The following is an 8,606-nucleotide window of genomic DNA, read 5'->3' on the forward strand; positions in this document are numbered from 1 at the left end:
GTAGACCTGTTGCCCTCGGCCGGCCTTTGTACCTGACGGCCGAATGCTGGGTAGACCTGTTGCCCTCGGCCGGCCTTTGGACGTGGCGGCCGAATGCTGGGTAGACCTGTTGCCCTCGGCCGGCCTTTGGACGTGGCGGCCGAATGCTGGGTAGACCTGTTGCCCTCGGCCGGCCTTTGGACATGGCGGCCGAATGCTGGGTAGACCTGTTGCCCTCGGCCGGCCTTTGGACGTGGCGGCCGAATGCTGGGTAGACCTGTTGCCCTCGGCCGGCCTTTGGACGTGGCGGCCGAATGCTGGGTAGACCTGTTGCCCTCGGCCGGCCTTTGGACGTGGCGGCCTAATGCTGGGTAGACCTGTTGCCCTCGGCCGGCCTTTGGACGTGGCGGCCTAATGCTGGGTAGACCTGTTGCCCTCGGCCGGCAGTGTTACCGGCCGGCCTAATGCTGGGTAGACCTGTTGCCCTCGGCCCGCCGTGTTACCGGCCAGCCGAATGCTGGGTAGACCTGTTGCCCTCGGCCGGCAGTGTTACCTGACGGCCGAATGCTGGGTAGACCTGTTGCCCTCTGCCGGCCGTCTTTCCGGCTGGCCTAATGCTGGGTAGACCTGTTGCCCTCGGCCGGCCCTGGTACCGGCCGGCATAATGCTGGGTAGACCTGTTGCCCTCGGCCGGTCTTTGTCTCTGGCCGCCCGCGGCGTGGTAGTCCTGTTACCGTCGGCCGGCCTTGCAGCCCGGCCGCCGCGCGATGGCGCCCCGTCTCTTCCATCGGACGCGCGGCCCCCTTGTCGTCTCTGCAGCGGCGAGCACGCCTTCGGCGGTCGGCCTGCACGTCCGGCATGACCGCGGGCACTGGCAGCCCAGCAGGCAGCCCTGCTCTCGCGTCTTCTTCCCCCCGGCGAAAGGCGGGGCGTGAAGGCGGGCGACTTTCGGTCCCAGCCGTGCCCAGGTGTCCCTGCCGGCTCCGTGCGCCAGCATCCACTGGCGAGCTCCGCCGGCCTCTTCCCCAGCCGCGGCCCCTGTCCGCTCCGCCGTCATGGTGCCGGCACCCCACTTCCCCAAGCGCTCCCCGACAGGAGCAGGCAGCGTTGTCGCGCCCCCTCCCCGTGCTCGAATGGACCGCGGCCCTGCTCCGGGCTTCATTTCTGCAGCGCGCTCGCTCGCTCGCTCGCTCGCGCGCTCCCTCCCTCCCCCCCCCCCTCCCCCCTCCCCCCGGCCGCCCACCCGCCGCGCTGCCGCCCTGCCGCAGGCTTGAGCGGCGCCGGGGCGGAGGAGGAAGGAACGCCACCAAAGCAAAAGGCTCCGAGAAAGCTGAACAGAGAGCTTCTTTGACCAGGGACAGACGGCGCCAATCATCCCGCCGCCATCCCTGCTTGTGCACCAGGCTCTCCGCCTGCCGACCTCGGCATCAGCCTCCCGCCGCCGCCGTGTAAACTGCCCGGTGGGACCGTGGGCGGGGGCAGGAAGAGGCTGAAAGTGCTGCCAGGGAGGCTGATGGCGGAGGGCGGGGTCGCCCCCAACCGACAATGGGCAGGGCCCGAGGCAGTCTGAAAGCGCTGCCAGGGAGGCTGATGGCGGAGGGCGGGGTCGCCCCCAACCGACAATGGGCAGGGCACGAGACCGTCTGAAAGCGCTGCCAGGGAGGCTGAGGGCGGGGGGCGGGGCGCCCCCAACCGACAATGGGCAGGGCCCGAGGCAGTCTGAAAGCGCTGCCAGGGAGGCTGAGGGCGGGGGGCGGGGCGCCCCCAGCCGACAATGGGCAGGGGCCCGAGAGAGTCTGAAAGCGCTGCCAGGGAGGCTGACGGCGGGGGGCAGGGCGCCCCCAGCCGACAATGGGCAGGGGCGGGGAAAGTCTGAAAGCGCTGCATGGGAGGTTGATGGCGGAGGGCGGGCTCGCCCCCAGCGTTAATGGGTGGCTGCGGAAGACGGGGCAGGGACAGGGAGAGGGCAGGCGGCTTCGTGCCGGCCCCGGGCGCCTCGACAGCGAGCCCTCACGGCCCCCCAAACCCGCGCCGAGGCCCCAAGAGCTCTGCAGACCTTCCGCGGAAGAACCGGCCCGAAAGCGGCCACCCGCTTGCCGACGGCGGCGCCGGTCGCCTCGATGCAGCCGCCTCCGTGGGGCGGGAAGGGGCAGGGCGAGTTGTGCCAGGGCGCGGCGGCTTTGGGCCGAGTTTCGCTGCACGTACGTGCTTCCCCTGGCTGTGCTGCGGCCCGTGAGGTTCTGTTTTGTGGGGGGGGGGGGGCTCTGTAGGTAGGGTCTCTGGGGGACGGGGGAGGAGGCGTGGGGTAGGGAGGACGCCGTTTGGGGGGGTCAGTGTGTCAGCAGGGCGAGAACCGGGCACAGGCCCTCCGTCAGCTCGGCTGTGGGCCCAAAGGGATCACAAATAAGATTTGGCAAGAGTTTTGTTTTCCGGAAAAGATTTTCTTTCCGAGTAAATAGAAGAGGCAATCATTCAAAAAAGGCAAAGAGGAAATGAAACAAATCAAATCAAATCAAAACAAAACAAAACAAAACAAAACAAAACGAAATAAAATAAAATAATAAAATGAAATGAAAAGAAATGAAATGAAATGATGAAATAAAATGTTGTCGAAAATATGTCTTGGTCTTGAAATCGATTCTGCCGGGCGGGGCAAGGCTGCTGGAGCACTTGGGCTCCGGAGCGTTAAGAGGCTGTGGGGTTTCCCCGGCTCCGAGATGGTACAAGGATGCCTCGTCTACCCGGATCCGCGAAACGTGGCCCGTCCCGCGGCGGCCAGGTCGACGCGGCTCCGGGGCCGGTGGCGTGGGACCGCCGTCGCCGGCGAAGGCGCAGCGGCGGCGGCCGTGGCCGCGACGACCAGGTCTACACGACTCCGGGAAACTTGGCCGGTCCCGCGGCGGCCAGGTCTACTGGGCTCCGGGATGGGCGGCCGCCGTGGCCGCGGCGACCAGGTCTACCCGCCTCCGGGACCGGCGGCGTGGGTCCGCCGTCGAGGGCGAGGGCGCTGCGACGGCCGCGGCGACCGGGTCTACCTAGCTCCGGTGCGACCCGGGCTGCGTGCAGCATGGCGAAGGTAGACCTGTGGTCCGCATCACGGCGTGGGCAGACCTGGTGTCCGCAGCATGGAGCGGGTAGACATGTTGTCCGCCGCATGGAGTGGGTAGACCTGTTGTCCGCGTAATGGAGTAGTTAGACCTGGTGTCCGCAGCTTGGAGTGGGTAGACCTGTTGTCCGCAGCAAGCCGTGGGTAGACCTGTTGTCCGCAGCAAGCCGTGGGTAGACCTGGTGTCCGCAGCATGCCCTGGGTAGACCTGGTGTCCGCAGCTTGGTAGACCTGTTGCCCGTTTCATGGCTGGGTAGACCTGGTGTCCGCAGCAAGCCGTGGGTAGACCTGGTGTCCGCAGCTTGGTAGACCTGTTGCCCGATTCATGGCTGGGTAGACCTGTTGTCCGCAGCATTGAGTTGGTAGACCTGGTGTCCGCAGCATGCCCTGGGTAGACCTGGTGTCCGCAGCTTGGTAGACCTGTTGCCCGTTTCATGGCTGGGTAGACCTGTTGTCCGCAGCATTGAGTTGGTAGACCTGGTGTCCGCAGCATGCCCTGGGTAGACCTGGTGTCCGCAGCTTGGTAGACCTGTTGCCCGTTTCATGGCTGGGTAGACCTGGTGTCCGCAGCAAGCCGTGAGTAGACCTGTTGCCCGTTTCATGGCTGGGTAGACCTGGTGTCCGCAGCATGACCTGGGTAGACCTGGTGTCCGCAGCTTGGTAGACCTGTTGCCCGTTTCATGGCTGGGTAGACCTGGTGTCCGCAGCAAGCCGTGGGTAGACCTGGTGTCCGGAGCTTGGTAGACCTGTTGCCCGATTCATGCCTGGGTAGACCTGTTGTCCGCAGCATTGAGTGGGTAGACCTGGTGTCCGCAGCATGCCCTGGGTAGACCTGGTGTCCGCAGCTTGGTAGACCTGTTGCCCGTTTCATAGCTGGGTAGACCTGGTGTCCGCAGCTTGGTAGACCTGTTGCCCGTTTCATGGCTGGGTAGACCTGGTGTCCGCAGCAAGCCGTGAGTAGACCTGTTGCCCGTTTCATGGCTGGGTAGACCTGGTGTCCGCAGCATGCCCTGGGTAGACCTGGTGTCCGCAGCTTGGTAGACCTGTTGCCCGTTTCATGGCTGGGTAGACCTGTTGTCCGCAGCAAGCCGTGAGTAGACCTGTTGCCCGTTTCATGGCTGGGTAGACCTGTTGTCCGCAGCATGCCCTGGGTAGACCTGGTGTCCGCAGCTTGGTAGACCTGTTGCCCGTTTCATGGCTGGGTAGACCTGGTGTCCGCAGCAAGCCGTGGGTAGACCTGCTGCCCGTTTCATGGCTGGGTAGACCTGGTGTCCGCAGCAAGCCGTGGGTAGACCTGGTGTCCGCAGCTTGGTAGACCTGTTGCCCGTTTCATGGCTGGGTAGACCTGTTGTCCGCAGCATTGAGTTGGTAGACCTGGTGTCCGCTACATACCCTGGGTAGACCTGGTGTCCGCAGCTTGGTAGACCTGTTGCCCGTTTCATGGCTGGGTAGACCTGGTGTCCGCAGCATTGAGATGGTAGACCTGTTGCCCGTTTCATGGCTGGGTAGACCTGTTGTCCGCAGCTTGGTAGACCTGTTGCCCGATTCATGGCTGGGTAGACCTGGTGTCCGCAGCAAGCCGTGAGTAGACCTGTTGCCCGTTTCATGGCTGGGTAGACCTGGTGTCCGCAGCATGCCCTGGGTAGACCTGTTGTCCGCAGCTTGGTAGACCTGTTGCCCGTTTCATGGCTGGGTAGACCTGGTGTCCGCAGCAAGCCGTGAGTAGACCTGTTGCCCGTTTCATGGCTGGGTAGACCTGTTGTCCGCAGCATGCCCTGGGTAGACCTGGTGTCCGCAGCTTGGTAGACCTGTTGCCCGTTTCATGGCTGGGTAGACCTGGTGTCCGCAGCAAGCCGTGGGTAGACCTGGTGTCCGCAGCTTGGTAGACCTGTTGCCCGTTTCATGGCTGGGTAGACCTGTTGTCCGCAGCATTGAGTTGGTAGACCTGTTGCCCGTTTCATGGCTGGGTAGACCTGGTGTCCGCAGCTTGGTAGACCTGTTGCCCGTTTCATGGCTGGGTAGACCTGGTGTCCGCAGCAAGCCGTGGGTAGACCTGGTGTCCGGAGCTTGGTAGACCTGTTGCCCGATTCATGCCTGGGTAGACCTGTTGTCCGCAGCAAGCCGTGGGTAAACCTGGTGTCCGCAGCATGCCCTGGGTAGACCTGGTGTCCGCAGCTTGGTAGACCTGTTGCCCGATTCATGCCTGGGTAGACCTGTTGTCCGCAGCATTGAGTGGGTAGACCTGGTGTCCGCAGCATGCCCTGGGTAGACCTGGTGTCCGCAGCTTGGTAGACCTGTTGCCCGTTTCATGGCTGGGTAGACCTGTTGTCCGCAGCAAGCCGTGAGTAGACCTGTTGCCCGTTTCATGGCTGGGTAGACCTGGTGTCCGCAGCATGCCCTGGGTAGACCTGGTGTCCGCAGCTTGGTAGACCTGTTGCCCGATTCATGGCTGGGTAGACCTGGTGTCCGCAGCATTGAGTTGGTAGACCTGGTGTCCGCAGCATGCCCTGGGTAGACCTGGTGTCCGCAGCTTGGTAGACCTGTTGCCCGTTTCATGGCTGGGTAGACCTGTTGTCCGCAGCATTGAGTTGGTAGACCTGGTGTCCGCAGCATGCCCAGGGTAGACCTGGTGTCCGCAGCTTGGTAGACCTGTTGCCCGTTTCATGGCTGGGTAGACCTGGTGTCCGCAGCATGCCCTGGGTAGACCTGGTGTCCGCAGCTTGGTAGACCTGTTGCCCGTTTCATGGCTGGGTAGACCTGTTGTCCGCAGCAAGCCGTGGGTAGACCTGGTGTCCGCAGCTTGGTAGACCTGTTGCCCGATTCATGGCTGGGTAGACCTGTTGTCCGCAGCATTGAGTTGGTAGACCTGGTGTCCGCAGCATGCCCTGGGTAGACCTGGTGTCCGCAGCTTGGTAGACCTGTTGCCCGTTTCATAGCTGGGTAGACCTGGTGTCCGCAGCTTGGTAGACCTGTTGCCCGTTTCATGGCTGGGTAGACCTGGTGTCCGCAGCAAGCCGTGAGTAGACCTGTTGCCCGTTTCATGGCTGGGTAGACCTGGTGTCCGCAGCATGCCCTGGGTAGACCTGGTGTCCGCAGCTTGGTAGACCTGTTGCCCGTTTCATGGCTGGGTAGACCTGGTGTCCGCAGCAAGCCGTGAGTAGACCTGTTGCCCGTTTCATGGCTGGGTAGACCTGTTGTCCGCAGCATGCCCTGGGTAGACCTGGTGTCCGCAGCTTGGTAGACCTGTTGCCCGTTTCATGGCTGGGTAGACCTGGTGTCCGCAGCAAGCCGTGGGTAGACCTGCTGCCCGTTTCATGGCTGGGTAGACCTGGTGTCCGCAGCAAGCCGTGGGTAGACCTGGTGTCCGCAGCTTGGTAGACCTGTTGCCCGTTTCATGGCTGGGTAGACCTGTTGTCCGCAGCATTGAGTTGGTAGACCTGGTGTCCGCTACATACCCTGGGTAGACCTGGTGTCCGCAGCTTGGTAGACCTGTTGCCCGTTTCATGGCTGGGTAGACCTGGTGTCCGCAGCATTGAGATGGTAGACCTGTTGCCCGTTTCATGGCTGGGTAGACCTGTTGTCCGCAGCTTGGTAGACCTGTTGCCCGATTCATGGCTGGGTAGACCTGGTGTCCGCAGCAAGCCGTGAGTAGACCTGTTGCCCGTTTCATGGCTGGGTAGACCTGGTGTCCGCAGCATGCCCTGGGTAGACCTGTTGTCCGCAGCTTGGTAGACCTGTTGCCCGTTTCATGGCTGGGTAGACCTGTTGTCCGCAGCAAGCCGTGAGTAGACCTGTTGCCCGTTTCATGGCTGGGTAGACCTGTTGTCCGCAGCATGCCCTGGGTAGACCTGGTGTCCGCAGCTTGGTAGACCTGTTGCCCGTTTCATGGCTGGGTAGACCTGGTGTCCGCAGCAAGCCGTGGGTAGACCTGGTGTCCGCAGCTTGGTAGACCTGTTGCCCGTTTCATGGCTGGGTAGACCTGTTGTCCGCAGCATTGAGTTGGTAGACCTGTTGCCCGTTTCATGGCTGGGTAGACCTGGTGTCCGCAGCTTGGTAGACCTGTTGCCCGTTTCATGGCTGGGTAGACCTGGTGTCCGCAGCAAGCCGTGGGTAGACCTGGTGTCCGGAGCTTGGTAGACCTGTTGCCCGATTCATGGCTGGGTAGACCTGTTGTCCGCAGCAAGCCGTGGGTAGACCTGGTGTCCGCAGCATGCCCTGGGTAGACCTGGTGTCCGCAGCTTGGTAGACCTGTTGCCCGATTCATGCCTGGGTAGACCTGTTGTCCGCAGCAAGCCGTGGGTAGACCTGGTGTCCGCAGCATGCCCTGGGTAGACCTGGTGTCCGCAGCTTGGTAGACCTGTTGCCCGTTTCATGGCTGGGTAGACCTGTTGTCCGCAGCAAGCCGTGAGTAGACCTGTTGCCCGTTTCATGGCTGGGTAGACCTGGTGTCCGCAGCATGCCCTGGGTAGACCTGGTGTCCGCAGCTTGGTAGACCTGTTGCCCGTTTCATGGCTGGGTAGACCTGGTGTCCGCAGCAAGCCGTGGGTAGACCTGGTGTCCGCAGCTTGGTAGACCTGTTGCCCGATTCATGGCTGGGTAGACCTGTTGTCCGCAGCATTGAGTTGGTAGACCTGTTGTCCGCAGCATGCCCTGGGTAGACCTGGTGTCCGCAGCTTGGTAGACCTGTTGCCCGTTTCATGGCTGGGTAGACTTGTTGTCCGCAGCAAGCCGTGGGTAGACCTGGTGTCCGCAGCATGCCCTGGGTAGACCTGGTGTCCGCAGCTTGGTAGACCTGTTGCCCGTTTCATGGCTGGGTAGACCTGGTGTCCGCAGCAAGCCGTGGGTAGACCTGGTGTCCGCAGCATGCCCTGGGTAGACCTGGTGTCCGCAGCTTGGTAGACCTGTTGCCCGTTTCATGGCTGGGTAGACCTGGTGTCCGCAGCAAGCCGTGAGTAGACCTGTTGCCCGTTTCATGGCTGGGTAGACCTGTTGTCCGCAGCATGCCCTGGGTAGACCTGTTGTCCGCAGCTTGGTAGACCTGTTGCCCGTTTCATGGCTGGGTAGACCTGGTGTCCGCAGCAAGCCGTGAGTAGACCTGTTGCCCGTTTCATGGCTGGGTAGACCTGGTGTCCGCAGCAAGCCGTGAGTAGACCTGGTGTCCGCAGCTTGGTAGACCTGTTGCCCGTTTCATGGCTGGGTAGACCTGGTGTCCGCAGCAAGACGTGAGTAGACCTGTTGCCCGTTTCATGGCTGGGTAGACCTGGTGTCCGCAGCATGCCCTGGGTAGACCTGGTGTCCGCAGCTTGGTAGACCTGTTGCCCGTTTCATGGCTGGGTAGACCTGGTGTCCGCAGCAAGCCGTGAGTAGACCTGTTGCCCGTTTCATGGCTGGGTAGACCTGGTGTCCGCAGCATGCCCTGGGTAGACCTGGTGTCCGCAGCTTGGTAGACCTGTTGCCCGTTTCATGGCTGGGTAGACCTGGTGTCCGCAGCATGCCCTGGGTAGACCTGGTGTCCGCAGCT

The sequence above is a fragment of the Sturnus vulgaris genome, unplaced genomic scaffold (genome assembly GCF_052056855.1).
Source record: "Sturnus vulgaris isolate bStuVul1 unplaced genomic scaffold, bStuVul1.hap1 Scaffold_160, whole genome shotgun sequence".
In the NCBI taxonomy this organism is placed as follows: Eukaryota; Metazoa; Chordata; class Aves; order Passeriformes; family Sturnidae; genus Sturnus; species Sturnus vulgaris.